Genomic DNA, 15,536 nt, shown 5'->3' with positions numbered 1-15,536 from the left:
GTCTAAACCTAAACTTAAATTCCTCTGAAGAAAATATAAACAGTTTTTGACAGAGGGAAGATTTTGCCCTATAGTCTGCAAAAAAAGAGGGCTGAAACACTTTGGGAAGAACTGTTAGCACAAGTTTGGCATGGTAATCACCAGTGTATATGCACTAAAATAATGGGAGATCACTTCAGGGCAAAACCAGCTATCATTCAAAAGAAAGGGGTGGGGGTGACTCAGAGACAAGAATAAAGGAAAGATCTCTTTCGGAAGAAGATGCTGCTTGCCGCATGTACACTCAAGAGTACTGTTGAGCTTGAATGGAAAGAGTGAAGTTATTGGCAGCCTATATCTTCAAGATGGCTTTATTTTTGGTCAGTTGTAAGATTTTAGAACTGGTTAAACTGTAGCATCATATTACCACTAGAGGCCAGTAAGATCTTAAAAACAGATGATCTAAACATATTACCCTCATGTTTCTTAAAGGCGGAGGCATACAATATAATACCTAAGTTAAATGTTTCAACTCTTCTAGAAGTCTCATCTCCTATGTTACTTTTTTCTTTTTCTTTTATTGAGATATGACTGATATGTAACACTAGATTATTTTCAAGTGTATAACATAATGAGTTAATTATTTGTATATACTGCAGAATGATGACCATCCGTCACCATAATAAGTTTTAGAAAATCTTTTTTCTTTTGATGAGAACTTTTTGATTTACTCTCCTGGCAACTTTCAAATATTCACTACAATACTGTAATCGCCACGCTGCAGATGACATTCACATGGCTTATTATAAGTGGAAGTTTGTATCCTTTGACCCCCTTCACCCATCTCACCCACCATCCTCTTGGAGATCATCACGCTGTTCTCTGTACTTGTGAGTTGTGTTTTCTTTATTTTAGATTTTAGATTCCACATGTAAGTGACATCACACGGTATTTGTTTTTCTCTGACTTATTACATTTAGCATAATACCTTCAAGGTCTATCTATGTTGTCATAAATGATGAGATTTCATTTCTTTTTCAATGGCAGAATAGTTTGCTATTCATCCACCAATGGGCACTTAGGTTGTTTCCATTTATGACTATTGTAAATAATGACACAATGAACACAAGGATGCATATAGCTTTTCCAATTAGTGTTTTCATGTTCTTTGGATAAATATTCAAAAGCGAAATTGTTGGGCTGTATGGAAAAGGAAATGGCAACCCACTCCAGTACTCTTGCCTGGGAAATCCCACGGACGGAGAAGCCTGGTAGGCTGCAGTCCATGGGGTCGCGAAGAGTCGGACACGACTGAGCGACTTCATTTTCACTTTTCACTCTCACGCACTGGAGACAGAAATGGCAACCCACTCCAGTGTTCTTGCCTGGAGAATCCCAGGGACAGAGGAGCCTGGTGGGCTGCTATCTATGGGGTCGCACAGGGTCAGACACAACTGAAGCGACTTAGCAGCAGCAGCAGCAGCAGCATGGTAGTTCTATTTTTAATTTTTTGAGGAACTGCTAAACTGTTTTCCATAGTGACTGCACCAGTTTACATTCCTACCAACAGGGCACAAGGGTTCTGTTTTCTCTACATCTTTGTCATCATTTGTTATTTCTTGTCTTTTAAAAAATACCCATTCTCATTTGGTGTGAGGGATATCTCACTGTTGATTTTGATTTGCATTTTTCTGATGATCAGGGAAGCTGAATACATTACATATGTGTTGTCCATCTATAAGTTTCTTTGGAAAATTTCTGTTCAGATCCTCTGCGCATTTTTCAATCAGACCGCTGTGGGTATTTTTTGTTTGTTTTTTACTCAGTTGTATGAGTTCCTCATATATTTTGGATATTAACTCATCAGATATATGATTTATAAATATTTTCTCCAGTTCAGTAGGTTGCCATTTCATCTTACTGATGGTTTCCTTTGCTGTGCAGAAGCTTTTTATTTTGATACAGTCTTGTTTGTTTATTTATTTTTTATTTTTTGCCTTTGCTTTAGGGGTGAGATCCAAAAAAATCACTTCAAAATTTTTTTAATATGAACTGTTTGGTCATTTGGGCTACTGAAAAACTTGAAACATATCTTAACTTTAAGTGCATACTAGATCCATTGGGTAAGGTTTTTATGATGTTTCAAGATATACCAAAAGTTCTTTAGCCATAAAGGGCTAATTCCTCTCAGAAATACAGTGTAGGAAACATTTAAAATACATTACTTACTACTATTTAGTTATTACATTAGAGGAGCACTTCAAACTGAAGAAACTAAAAAACAAATGCCCATGAGTGCAGGGGAGTTGTAAATATCAATAACAAATAAGTGCATTTTATCTATTAGGTGAGAGTCTTCATTACTATTACTTTCCATAGACTTTTAGTCTTTTTATCACAGGATGATAGGTATTCCTGGTAGTGACCGACTTCAAGGAAATTCAAATGATTTCCTAGATGTTTTACGCTATAATCACTCAAATATGCATAACCATAGGTAGAAAGTAAAGAGGTCAGTGTTCAGGGCATTAGGAGTATGTATGCCTCTCTTCTCACATCCCCATATGTGTCCCGCATTGGCATCGGTGCTCCTTCTGGCTAACTTCATTGCTCTCTAAAAGTCTATCTAAACTTGTTGCTTGGCATGTTTGGGGAGCTCATCAACCACCCTCCAAAGTAACTCAAGATCCAAGAACCAATAATGTTACCAGGGCTTGGCTTGACATGTTTACTAATTTTTAGAAGTTCACTGTCTTTCCTTTTCCCCTTGTTTTTCTGCTTCTATCTCCTGTGAACTTCGCACACCAGTACCAGTAGCTTCTCCATTCCACACCAACTCTCTCCTCCCTTCAACTCTTTCATTTCAAGCATTTAAAGTTTTGTTTATACTTCAAATTTTCCTAAAATTATCACAAAAAGCTTTAAAGGAATTAATTCAGTAACTCTTGGCAGATAAAAGATTCTTGCCTGAATTTAAAAGCCATGTCAAAGCTGATTTTCTTCACACAATTTGGATAAACAAATGGGTTACATTTTTACCACAATGCAGACCTATTTTTAGAGTCAAATACCAAGATCACTTAAACAGAGAGGGATGCACCTACTTTATGCAGAAATGTCGTGGTTTTGTGGCCTAGACAAGTTTTCATTCAAATGACTAACCTTCTTATGTAAGTTGGCCATGGATGACCTAAACTGCCCCCTGCAATTTAACCTGAATCTTATGATCCAAACTAAGCAAGAAGATACTGATAGGCTCTGTCCATAAAAACTAGAATATGGAAAACTGTATTATAGCAGGAAACCCAGGGTTCCTGACAAAATATAAATCTGCCACCAGCACTGAATTTAAGAAAACCTGAATTATCTTGCCTGTGTCAACCTGAGTAATTATCTTACAGTCTCCCTTAAAGCTCTCCCCTTCTCCAACTTGAGCTTCACTCCCAGTTTCTTCATGCTATTGTGAAACAAGACAATGTCTCATAAAGCATGTTGGGGACCCTGAGTTACTCCTCTCCACTGTTAAAGGTAGAATGAAACAGGAAGCAGTACTTCTACATTTTAGTTTTTCTGTCTGTCTAAATTAGGAGGTTGATTAGCCATGTCATACATTTTGTAGTTTCACATTTTTTCCTACTATCTGTGGTCCACATTTTGATCACTTTATAAGACTGCATTAAAAGGAAGAAAACAAGAAGTCAGAATAAGTGGAATTTTTTGTTCTTTTTAGCATTTCTGGGTTAAGGTTTAAAGGGCATTTTAAGTAACAATCTAAATATTTCTGAAAACCTATGAATTTAATTTATTCATTCTACTGTGTCCTCATTTCCATAGCTAAATGAACGTTTAAGAGTATACTTGTAAAGCCTGTTTACTGAGACTATATTAAACTCAGGACAAACTCAGAATGTTGCCTTATTTCACTTTACCAAGTCTATCAATCCCTCCCTCCCTCCCACTTTCCCTCACTCCCACCCTCTTTTTCTCTAGCTCTCTTCTAATTTCTGACTTTCAATTGCATTTAGTATCTAAAATTCACTAGTGAGTAGGGTAACAACTTTAGAATTACAAATAAGAATCTTAATAGCAAAACTGGAAGAAAATTTTAGATTTGTACTGTCCAATTCCTGTAAGGATACCAACGATACTGGATGCTACCCTTATTACAAAAGTTGAATAATTTTAGAAACATTAAAAAGAATCAGCAGTTACACAATGAACTCCATTGGAAAGTACTTGAGACTGGATATTATCATGTAGACTAATAATTTCCACAATCTTTGATCTCATGATTCCTTTACACTTTGAAAACTGAGGACTTCAAAGAATTTTTTTTTTTTTGTTTATGTGGGCTATATCTATCAATATTTACCACACGAGAAATTAAAACTAAGAAATTTTTAAAATATTTATTCATTTAACAACAAGAACAAACCTACTGTGTGTTAACATAAATAACACATTTTTGATGAAATGCAACTATTTCCCAAAACAAAACAAAATAATTAGTGAGAGGAGTGACAACATCTGAAGTTTTGCAAATCTCCTTCAAAATTGAATATAGAATACACCTGGGTTCTTATATTTGTTGTGATATTTAATCTTATGCTTTACGTTGTTTTGGTTTAAGTATAAGTGAAAATCTAAACACACAGATAAACAGTTGGAAAAGGGAAAAAATACTTTAATAGCATTTTCAGGTAAGTGCAGGTCATGTCTTTCAGTTGTTCTTTCAAATAAAAGTGGTGTTCCATGAAAAACAAATGGTAAGGCTAGGTCCCAGATCACTTTCCATTAATGCTTTCCCCAGTGATAACTGTCATACTTCAGAATGCAACTTAAGTGTACTTCCCCTCTCATCATACAGAATGTTAAAAAGACATAAACTCCAAAGGTTAATATATAATAAAATTAAAGATTTTCACTGAGTTCTCAAGGATATCCTTAAGGAAAACTGGCTTTTTCTCCCTCCTATTATGTGTGGCAGAGAAGACTGCATGACTGCTGGCATAGCTGGGTGCCACAGCCTTGATTCCTACAACTGCATGAACAGTTTTGCTTATAACTCCTTTTGTATCAGAGTAAATGTCAACACGGTAAAAAGAAACAAATAAAAATAATTTTAACCTCGCAGATCAAGGGGACCCTCAGGTTCTAGGGTCCCACAGACCATACTTAAAAAACCACCACTTACATAATAGGAAGGCAACGAAAGATTCTAAGAAAATTTGGCAATAGTTTGTAAGATGAAGTAGGGAAAAGACCAGAGTTCTTATACAATGAGTAGGAGATTAATGTAATGGCCGGGGCGTGGGATGATTAGGGTCATAGACTGGTGACAGTGGAAAAAGAAAGAAAGGGACTATGTGAGTCAAATTTTGAAACAGAAATCAACAACACTGGTAACTCTCCAGCGGTTTATGGGGAAAGAACAGCACAAAAGAGCTGAGAGAATAAATAGCAATTAATACAAATACAGATTTATAAATACTCATATAAGACAGGTTCAGTTCAGTTCAGTTCAGTTCAGTTCAGTTCAGTTGCTCAGTCGTGTCCGACTCTTTGCGACCCCATGAATCACAGCACGCCAGGCCTCCCTGTGCATCACCAACTCCCAGAGTTCACTCAGACTCATGTCCATCGAGTCTGTGATGCCATCCAGCCATCTCATCCTCTGTCATCCCCTTCTGCTCCTGCCCCCAGTCCCTCCCAGCATCAGAGTCTTTTCCAATGAGTCAACTCTTCACATGAGGTGGCCAAAGTACTGGAGTTTCAGCCTTAGAATCATTACTTCCAAAGAAATCCCAGGGTTGATCTCCTTCAGAATGGACTGGTTGGATCTCCTTGCAGACCAAGGGACTCTCAAGAGTCTTCTCCAACACCACAGTTCAAAAGCATCACTTCTTTGGTGCTCAGCCTTCTTCACAGTCCAACTCTCACATCCATACATGACTACTGGAAAAACCATAGCCTTGACTAGACGGACCTTAGTCAGCAAGGTAATGTCTCTGCTTTTGAATATGCTATCTAGGTTGGTCATAACTTTCCTTCCAAGGAGTAAGTGTCTTTTCATAGCTGCAGTCACCATCTGCAGTGATTTTGGAGCCCAAAAATACAAAGTCTGACACTGTTCCCACTGTTTCCCCATCTATTTCCCATGAAGTGATGGGACCGGATGCCATGATCTTCGTTTTCTGAATGTTGAGCTTTAAGCCAACTTTTTTGCTCTCCTCTTTCACTTTCATCAAGAGGCTTTTTAGTTCCTCTTCACTTTCTGCCATAAGGGTGGTGTCATCTGCATATCTGAGGTTACTGATATAAGACAGGTTATATAACCGTAATTCTGCTTTTGTTTCAGCAGGAAAGTTTAAAACACAGATTTTTCAAAAAAAGGCATACAGAAAATCCAAAAGGGAAGCTTTTAAGCTTGAATTTAATTTGAAGGATTCACTGCAATCCATTATATCCACATCATTTCAAAACAGCATTGAAAATACCATTATATTTTGTCTACCTATAAACCTAGAAGTCAAACTCTAGGCCTCTTCAAATGCTAATATAAATTTAGTAACTGCTTGACAAAGAAACAACAACCAAAAAATTTCTCTTGTATGTGTAATCCTTCCTTGTAACTTCCTCATACCAGAGAAGGGAGCAAAAGAGCCTATCCCATCATTTGATGAAAAAGAGGAACCAAAATGATATGCTAGAGCTGGAAATTCCATTAGGCTTATCTATAAACATCCACAAAATAATTTTTCTCTTACAGAGTACGCATCTTGTCTCTTCTAGGCTTTGGGAGCATCTCAGAAAGACTTAAGAGGAGAGTAAATAAGGGATCTGATAGGAAGCAGAAAGAGGCATAGAGGAGAATGGAAAAGAACAAGTCTATAATCCAAATATGGAGAGTGTAAGATAAAAAGCTGTTTGAGAAATTTCATTTTTGTCTATCACAGCTCCTCAGAAGTTCATCTGAGTTGTTTCTAACTTACATCCATTTACTAACTACAATGTTTTTAAAAATTCTAATATTCTAAATTAAATGCAACTGGTAAAACTTTAAACCTATTTAAAGTTTTGGCCAACCAAAACAAGCTTTACAGAGGATTCTATAACGAGAAACTTCCAGTCAAAACAACCCTAATGTTTCATTCACTCTCAATAGTTTTTCATTAATTTTTAGTACCAACGATTAAAAAAAAACACACAAAGTTTTGGGAAATCTACCTATCAGAGGGACAATTAAAATACATTAAAAGAGAAACACATTTCTAGCAAGTAGCTGTAAACTGCACAGGTCTGAACTGCTATAGTAAGATTAGTATTCTCGCTGCTGCTGCTGCTGCTGCTGCTGCTGCTGTGTCGCTTCAGTCGTGTCCGACTCAGTGTGACCCCATAGACAGCAGCCCACCAGGTTCCCCCGTCCCTGGGATTCTCCAGGGAAGAACACTGGAGTGGGTTGCCATTTCCTTCTCCAATGCATGAAAGTGAAAAGTAAAAGTGAAGTCTCTCAGTTGTGTCCGACTCTTCGAGACCCCATGGACTGCAGCCTACCATAAGAACATGTCAATTTCCCTAAAATGACAAAGGGCTATTTTCTGCTTCACCAAAGTGTTCAGAACAGTTTTATTAGAAGTTCAAGTTTAAATATCATTTATATTAATAGGTCAGCTAACATGCTGGAAAAGGTCAGTTTTCATTCCAATCCCAAAGAAAGGCAATGCCAAAGAATGCTCAAACTAGCACACAATTGCACTCATCTCACACGCTAGTAAAGTAATGCTCAAAATTCTCCAAGCCAGGCTTCAGCAATACATGAACCGTGAACTTCCTGATGTTCAGGCTGGTTTTAGAAAAGGCAGAGGAACCAGAGATCAAATTGCCAACATCCACTGGATCATGGAAAAGGCAAGAGAGTTCCAGAAAAACATCTATTTCTGCTTTATTGACTATGCCAAGGCCTTTGACTATGTGGATCACAATAAACTGTAGAAAATTCTTGAAGAGATGGGAATACCAGACCACCTGACCTGCTTCTTAAGAAACCTGTATGCAGGTCAGGAAGCAACAGTGAGAACTGGACATGGAACAACAGACTGGTTCCAAACAAGAAAAGGAGTATGACAAGGCTGTATACTGTCACTCTGCTTATTTAATTTATATGCAGAGTACATCATGAGAAACGCTGGGCTGGAGGAAGCACAAGCTGGAATCAACATTGCTGGGAGAAATATCAATAACCTCAGATATGCAGATGACACCACCCTTATGGCAGAAAGTGAAGAAGGACTAAAGAGCTTCTTGATGAAAGTAAAAGAGGAGAGGGAAAAAGTTGGCTTAAAGCTCAACATTCAGAAAACGAAGATCATGGCATGCGGTGCCATCACTTCATGGGAAATAGATGGGGAAACAGTGGAAACAGTGGCCGAGTTTATTTTGGGGGGCTCCAAAATCACTGCAGATGGTGATTGCAGCCATGAAATTAAGAGATGCCTACTCCTTGGAAGGAAAGTTATGACCAACCTAGATACCATGTGAAAAAGCAGATATATTACTTTGTCAACAAAGGTCCATCTAGTCAAGGCTATGGTTTTTCCAGTGGTCATGTATGGATGTGAGAGTTGGACTATAAAGAAAGCTGAGCGCCCAAGAATTGATGCTTTTGAACTGTGGTGTTGGAGAAGACTCTTGAGAGTTCCTTGGATTGCAAGGAGATCCAAGCAGTTTATTCTAAAGGAGATCAGTCCTGGGTGTTCATTGGAAGGAATGATGTTGAAGCTGAAACTCTAATACTCTGGCCACCTGATGTGAAGAGCTGACTCTTTTGAAAAGACCCTGATGCTGGGAAAGATTTTAGGCAGGAGGAGAAAGGGACGATAGAGGATGAGATGGTTGGATGGCATCACTGACTCAATGGACATGAGTTTGGGTAAATGCCAGGAACTGGTGATAGACAGGGCGGACTGGTGTGCCGTGGTTCATGGGGTTGCAAAGAGTTGGACATGACTGAGCAACTGAACTGAACATGCTGTATTTCTTAAAGGCAGTTCTTTATTTTTCTGATAAATAATAAAATCCTTGCCCTGCCATAAAACTTTTAAAAATGTGGTGTGTGCTTGGCTATCTTCTACAGGCAGTTTCTGCTACAACAGAAAAAATGTTACAGCTGTCATGTGGAGATAATTTTTAATAATGCCACTAACTGTAGCAGCTGCTCAGTAGCAGCCCACTAGATATTAGAGCTAAATGACCAAATTATTTTACAAATGTGTTAATGCTGTCTGCTGGAGACCTAGTGAAGCTGCCATCCATTACCGCCATCAATACACTTTGTGACTCTGCTTCACTCTTAAAGGATGGACAGGAAACACACAATCTAACAGGACACTAAAATGAAACCTAATTTTATTTTATCCCCCTGCTACCTTTCCACCCTCCATATTCTGTCAAAATGTCAGAAAATATCCTGTTTCCAGAAGAAACAAACAAGAATGTTCTTAGATTGATGACCATCCAAACACTAAAATGACTGTCTGTGAATTCTGCTTTGTCCTGACATACTATGAATCTTTAAGCTGGCAAGTTGCATTACAAGGCATATGGATCAATGGATTTAAGTATGGTCACAGTAGATTTAAGTATGGTCACACTCCCCTTAGTGAATAATAAAGATACTTTTGATAAAATCTGTTTAAAATAAAAAATTAGGCCATAAATGTTTACCTTTAGGAAAATACAAGTCTTACCATAATTTCCCTATAAGGTCATAACTATCTGTCGAAATGAATCTACATTGTCTTTTAACCGAAGCTAACTATTTTATTTTCCTTCTCAATGAAGAAGGCTTAATTTTCATGCTACTCGATCACTTGTGCCTAGTCAGGAAATCCCCTATGCTCACTGTCACCTTTTTAAAAAGAGAGGACAAGTAAGACACAATAAAGGATTCTGGTGGATTACTTCCTCTGGGTTTCAAGGGTTTCCCTGGTGGCTGAGTGATAACGAATCTGGCAGCGAATGCAGGAGACCCGAGTTCGATCCCTGTCAGGAAAATCCCCTAGAGAAGGAAATGGCAACCTACTCCAGCATTCTTGCCTGGGAAATCCCACAGACAGAGAAGCCTGGTGGGCTACAGTCCATGGGGTCACAAGAGAGTCAGACACGACTGAGTGACGAAACAACAACACAGTCTGCAAACAGGCTCTTTGCTGTCTCCTCAGTCTCAGCAGCATCAGGGCCTAAGCAGGGGGTGATTCTAACTCTGCTCCATCACAGTTGTTTGATAATAAGTGCCCTGAAGGCATGACTGACAACTTTCTTGATCAAGGCAACACTTTTCTTTGTAGAAGAACTAATTTTAGTTTGGGAAACAACTCCTATGATGGGTCCACCTTGCTTCTCCCTTCCACATCATTAGTACACAGTTTACTAATTGTACCTGATCACACATGCCATGAAGCAGCAGGCAGAGCAGATCATTTCATTTTCCTTCACTTATCACATATGCATTAGAAGAACTAAGTCCCATAACTGCCATATTGGACCAGGCACTCCTAAAGAGACAGGAACCATACGGCCTGGGTAACCGAATGGAATGGTATAAATGATGCCACGGTAAGGTGACAAATGGTAGTCAATCACGGCTTGTTCTTCAATCCCAATAAGACCACTCACATCCACGGTTTTCAGAAAAACAGAAAACACTCAAAATAATTCATTTGTATACTCATCCTTGGAAGGGAAAAGAAAAAAAAGGTCTATATTCAAGTCTTCTTAAACAGTCAAGCACTGTGCAAATTTAAGAGAAGTGTAAAAAAATAGTAGCCTGGCTCTTAAAACATAACCATGTTGTTGTAGAAATGATGAAAATTCAAGATCTTTTTTATACCTCATGTTCCTGTTACTGGTAGAAAAATGAACTAGACTAAGAATTAATCTCAAACAATATGTGCTACTCATCCTTCTTGCTATATTTTGCACCTCTTCCTATATTAATCTACCCCCACGCCTGCCTGTTTTTGAATTGAATCTCACTGCTTTCCTTTAGGGGCAGCTGCTGCGGGGAAAGAATTAGAGCTTTTAAAAGAACGTGATTCTTAGAGGAGAAAGGAAACAAAAAAGTAAATAGTTCACCACTATTGAGAGATCAGTTTCTGGGTTTTTCACAATTGGCTATACAGCCAATACTGTGTCATTATCTCACTCTCTAGGCGAGCAGAAGAAGAAGACAGACTGAATTAAGAAATAAAACCTGCCAAGACTTTGGCAGCCTTAAAAAAATGTTAATAGCTCTACCTCTCTCCACAGTATCAAATGGAACAGGACACAGACCTAAATATGCAGCTTTTCTGAACTGTGACCTGTTTGAACCACAAATCACTGAGCTTACAGTGAAAACCATCAAGGGGATATCACAGGCCTCGCTAAGGGATCCCATCAGTCACTCACTGCTAAATCAACAACCTGATTCAGTCAACGAGGTCCTGACAACTCTGCTGACTTACGTGAGAAGCAAAAAACCTTTCTTTTCATCAAAAAACCAATGACCACAAATGAGTAAGAGGGAGCAAACAACTACAATATAAGACTAAAAAGCAGTAAAATGAAATGTTTAGCACTTTTTCTCCAATACAATCAACAGAAACAGAACATTCCTCTTATCTAAATCTAATTTGTTTCTGAAAGTGTGTTGGATGGCAAATTTTCATGTACTGGAGACTATATCCTAAGTAGAAATTGAATAATTCAATTCAAGCCCATCTAAAAGTACCAATTAATTTCCCCAGATATTAAGCATTCTTTAACCTGCATATGCAACCCACAAAAAATTTCTAAAAACTTTCTAATTTCTAAATTAAAAATAAACATACAAAATCACTTAATATTTAATTAAGCTATTAGTGAATATGTTTCTGCATATATTTGGTATTGGATAAAAGTTACACTTTCTTTTTTTACTGCCAATGTGCTCTCTGAGGTAGAAAAACAATTATTTGTTTGCAAAAGTAAAAAGAAAAAACAATTATCTGAATGCAAATATTAACTATGAGATTACAAAGAACTAATATCATTTTCATTTTATTTTTTCTCACAAATAGGTAAAAATAACTGTATAGTACATAAGAACATGTGTACAGTCAAATTTATATTTTTTAACTTCTTGTCTTTTGCCTCTCAGTCTTTATCATTTCCATCTTTTCTCCCAAGATAAGAGCTTTTCTAGGCTCACCTACTTTTCACAGGCTTTTCCATTATCTTAAAGATATTTAAATAAAATGAAACCCTTAAATAACATCATCATGAAACACAATCCTGTTGTGACAACAACTGATTCAAGGACAATAGTTTACTCCATATTCCCTCACTCAGATTAATGTGCAACTTAATGTTTTTGGCAAGAACACACACATAAGTTTCTTTCAATGATATTTCAATGTGAATAGTCAATTTTAGGTTAAAAATTTCCAAGAGATTGCACCAAATATTTAAATGGTGAGAGTTCAAGATATCGAGGGATACATTCACATTATAGATAGTAAAGAGAAAGAAATGAATATAGGGAAGCAAATAATGATGAAAATCAAGTGGGAGTAGAAATTAAAAAAATAAAGGTCAACAGGATAAGAAATGCATAGAAGAGGAAGAGGGATATCCTTTGGGAAACAAATCAGAGTTGAAAGATATCTTAAAGGTCAGTAAAAATACCTCTTAAATTCATAGATTAATAAAATGAGGCTCAGAGATATAAAATTACTTGTTCAAAGAGACACATTTAGCGCAGCTGTCTCAGAATTTAGTCTGACTTATAAACTAGGATTTTTTTCTAGCACATCATAAAGCTTCTCCTTGTTTTTGTTTCATTTGGTTTTGGTTGCAATTCAGTAAGCATTTATGTACCGTGTGTAAACACTATACTCTATACTACAGATATAACAGTGCACAAGACAGACCAAGCCACTGAACTCAGGGAATTTAAATTTAGATGAGGGGAGACAAACACTGTACAATCAGCATGTGGTTAACAATTACGATAAACACTATTTAAAAAAGCAGTATAGGGTGCTGTGAGAGTACAGAATGAGAGCTATGGACTTAGACTGGGGCATTACAGCAGCTGAGAGCATGGTTAGTGGTGTGTCAGTATGGAAGGGAGTCTAAGTATTAGTATTTCAGGCAAATGAAATCATAGGTCCCAAAACCCTTGAGGAATAAAGTGGCTCTGCTCCTCCAACAATCTGAAACAGAGGACCCTAAGGCAGATGCATGCGAAGCAAGGAAGAAAGTACAGAATTAGGGGGTTGCTGAAATAGCAGGTCAGCTGCTAAAGAATCTGCCTGCAGTGCAGGAGACCCTGGTTCAATTCCTAGATCAGGAAGAGCTGCTGGAGAAGGGACAAGCTGCTACCCACTCCAGTATTCTTAGGCTTCCCTTGTGGCTCAGCTGGTAAAGAATTCTCCTGCAATCTGGGAGACCTGGGTTAAATCCTTGGGTTGGGAAGATCCCCTGGAGAAGGGAAGAGCTACCCACTCCAGTATTTTGGCCTGGAAAATTCGATGGACTGCACAGTCCATAGGGTCGCAAAGAGTCAGACATGACTGAGCGACTTTCATTTCACTTCACTTAAAGATCACTCAGAGACCTATACACCAAGCTAAGGATGTCAATCTTGATCCGAGGAAGGAAAGGAAACCCCTGGAAGGTTGTAACAGGTAAGTGACACCCCTGACTCGCATTTGTGTGAAGAGGTGAATGGAGATTTCCTTTACTTAGATGAAGAATTCTGAAAGATAAGGTTTGAGGGAGAAGCGGATAGATTTAGTTTAGGTTATAGCCAGTAAAAAAAAAAAATTAAAAAAAACAGTCAAAAGCTTGATTTGCCTGTCTAAGTCCAAAACTTCTAACTTTGGTCGAGAGAAGAACCTGGAGTTTCTTCAAAAGGTCCACAAGTGCCTTATGCAAATTTCACTTCAAGAAATATATAGAAGCTACTGGGATAAAACGGCAGACTGAACACATATAATTTCAGTCCTTCTCAAAACCCCACAAAACTACAGTAAAGATAAATTTATACTTATATGTAGAGACAGCAATAATAATCCACAATGATAGAGAAAACAGAGAAGAAATAAGTGAAATTTTGGAAGCTATAAAGAATATATTCAAGTGGTAACTGCCTTAATCAGGCCTGAGAAAACTGAATCCTGAGATAAGGCTGAGAAAATGTAAGAAACTACCCAATTTATACCAGAGAATCTTCGAAAAGTTCAGGGATAGGCCAGCACGAGGTATCTGTCAATGGGAAGAAGAGATGGTCTAAAATAAGAACTAGATAAAGCTGATTGAAGAATCAGAGAGCCCATAAGCACAGATAGCAAACTGATGGCTACCAAAGGAGAAAGATGGGGGTGGGGGGCGGGATAAATTAGGAAACTGGGAGTAAAACATACACCTGACTATACAGAAATGAGATAAACAACAAGGACCTACTGTTTAACACAGGGAACTATGCTCAATATTGTCTAATAACCTATATAGGAAAAGACTCTGGAGAAGAATATATATTATATATGTACACATATATTTACAATCACTCTGCTGTATACCTGAAACTAGCACAACACTGTAAATCACTTCAATTAAAAAACAATCAGAGTCCTAAGACTCTTTCTCTGATTTTTTTTATCATTAACTATCTCCACATTCCCCTTGCCTGGAAGGCTAAAATAAAGAGTGGACTAAAGGATGAGTCACAGGTGAGAAAAGCGTCCTGAAAACGTACAAGGGATGCTAAGAAATGCTTTCTTCAAAGTTCTCTTCACCTGGTCCATTTGTCTCTCATAACTGGCAGACAGACTTTTACTTACCAGGCAGACAATTACAAAAGCACTCTGTGGGAATCAGATCAGCTCAAGAGAAAAGAATCAGAGATACTAACCAAAGGAGCTCGCCCAGCCAACAGCCCACCCAGATCACCTTGCAGTAAAGCCCTCAGTGGACAAGGCCCAGCCTCATACGGAGATCTTCCAGGCAATTTCCTCATATCCCATTCTTAATCTGGAGCAGACAAAGATTACCAGAGATCAGAGGAAAGCTGCTGACATGAGAAAATAGAGGTCAATACAGAAAGAAGACAACCTGAAGGAGGCATTAGTGATGTAGGAGGAGAAAGAAAACAGCCATCATTATCTCAGAGAGATATGAGAAGAAAATGGCATCCACAAGAGAAAAACAGGATAATTTTCATAAAAAGCAACACTTATAAAACTAAAACAGCTTTTGTATATTAAAAAAAATCATAGAAAAAAATGTAGAACAAAACTCAATAATACAAGTGGAAGATAAGGTTCAGAAAATAATCCCAGAAAGTAGAACAAAAAGACAAAGAGATGGAAAAGAAAAAGGAATATTGAATAGTGGTCTTAAAATACATGTAAGTATGATAGCAAATAGATGGGGAAACAGTGGAAACAGTGGCTGACTTTATTTTGGGGGGCTTCAAAATCACTGCAGATGGTGACTGCAGCCATGAAATTAAAAGACGCTTACTCATTGGAAGG

General features: G+C 37.8%; 1 protein-coding gene across 2 annotated transcripts in view; it reads right to left on the bottom strand.

The window, feature by feature from the left end:
- RASAL2 (RAS protein activator like 2) overlaps positions 1-15,536 on the bottom strand; it is a 386,680-nt gene that overhangs the window by 189,525 nt on the left and 181,619 nt on the right. The gene's annotated exons all lie outside the window — the stretch shown is intronic.

This window comes from Capricornis sumatraensis, chromosome 14 (assembly GCF_032405125.1).
Source record: "Capricornis sumatraensis isolate serow.1 chromosome 14, serow.2, whole genome shotgun sequence".
Taxonomy (NCBI): domain Eukaryota; kingdom Metazoa; phylum Chordata; class Mammalia; order Artiodactyla; family Bovidae; genus Capricornis; species Capricornis sumatraensis.
This window is presented reverse-complemented; position numbering and strand designations above follow the sequence as displayed.